Here is a 1,576-nt window from a genome sequence, read left to right on the forward strand (position 1 = left end):
GAGGGGGGGGGGGGGGGGGGTGGGGGGGAAGGGTAGAGTTAGACGGAAAAAGATTATTAAAATGTATGCATATAGGCCAAATTTAGGGCAGAACAACGTCTGCCGGGTCTGCTAGTAAATCATATAAAACAACGTCGCTAAATATCGTTGTAGGCCCATTACTTCACACAGAATGCTCCGTTTTTGTAACGGATTTTTGCAGTTAAAAGCTTAGCTACGTGAGATGGACCATTGCAATATGATTTGAATGTATATTAAGTGGGCGTGGCAAATAGCAAAAATGTAGTAAAAAATCATACAATTTTTGTTTACACAGCTATACATTCAAAACGGATTCGTTCATTTTAATATATCATCTTTGAAGTAAAACTTTGAAGTATTTAACTCCGTTCTGCACACAAAAAAAAAAAAAAAATACATGATTCCCCTCTAATATTATGAAAACAAATCAAAAGTAACTTTTTCCCAAAAAAGATGCAGTGTGTGTGTTTGTTCGCCGTGAACTGTGCGAGCGAACTTGCTTTGAACGTCATACACATACTAACATACATGTGAAATTAGATCGAATTGTGAAAACAGCTAGCATTCGCTAGCCTTATTTCAATTCAGGAGTAGGTACATTTATAGATTTGTATGGATGTGCACTAAGGAGATTTAGTCTATCTATCTCTATATGGGCAAATCCCAAAAACTTTTACTTTTTTGGATAATCGGGTTTTACACACGGGCAAACAACTTAAGGCCAGAAAAAAGTACAAGGACAATAAATTTTACCTTTTGACTATCCGATCTGATGATTTTCAAAATCAAGAAAGTTGATAGTAAGTTTTTGCAGAACTTCGAAACGTAAAAAAACGTCGATTTTTGCACTTTTTCAAGCGATACCCTTGATTTTTTTTTTTTGAATTTTTTCGATAAAATTTTGAGGCATCGCTGAAACGCTATGGAATTTAAACTGAATGTTGCTTCTGAGACGGAGATTCCAAAAGTATGAGCAAAATTAATGTGCCTCTCCAATTCTCAAAACTATCATCAATCAAAGTAGCGATACTCTTTTTTTTGTCATTTTCAATATTGACAGTTTTTTGCTTATAGCTTTTTGAGGCAACTGAGTATTGAAATTTGGATTATGCACGATAATAGCCTATCAGGGACTAAAAATACCTGGGGCTTCAAATTCGATATGGCCCTTTCAGTTTTGAAATTAGAGGCAGAAAAGTGGAAGCACTTGCTTGCGTAAATTTTTTTCAGGAGCATGTTTTTTTTGTGGGATAATTTTACTTTTATCACTTCATACCCATCTGTTAATTTTTTCTTTATACCACAGTAGTATACGATTAATTGCCTCATCTTGGAATATTCACGCAAGGAAGGAAGTTTGTACACGGCGCAAATATGCGAAATTTCCGACAAAAATTGGCAATCGTCAAAAAGTGTAGACAAATTTTTTCTTTTTTTTTTTTAAACCAGGTTTTATTTAAAAGCAAATGAAAAGAAACACAAATTTGGTATAAAAATTAAAAAAAAAAAAATTAAAAATGTTTCTACACTTTTTGACGATTGTCAATTTTTGGCG

Source organism: Eurosta solidaginis, chromosome 5, assembly GCF_040869045.1.
Source record: "Eurosta solidaginis isolate ZX-2024a chromosome 5, ASM4086904v1, whole genome shotgun sequence".
Classification (NCBI taxonomy): domain Eukaryota; kingdom Metazoa; phylum Arthropoda; class Insecta; order Diptera; family Tephritidae; genus Eurosta; species Eurosta solidaginis.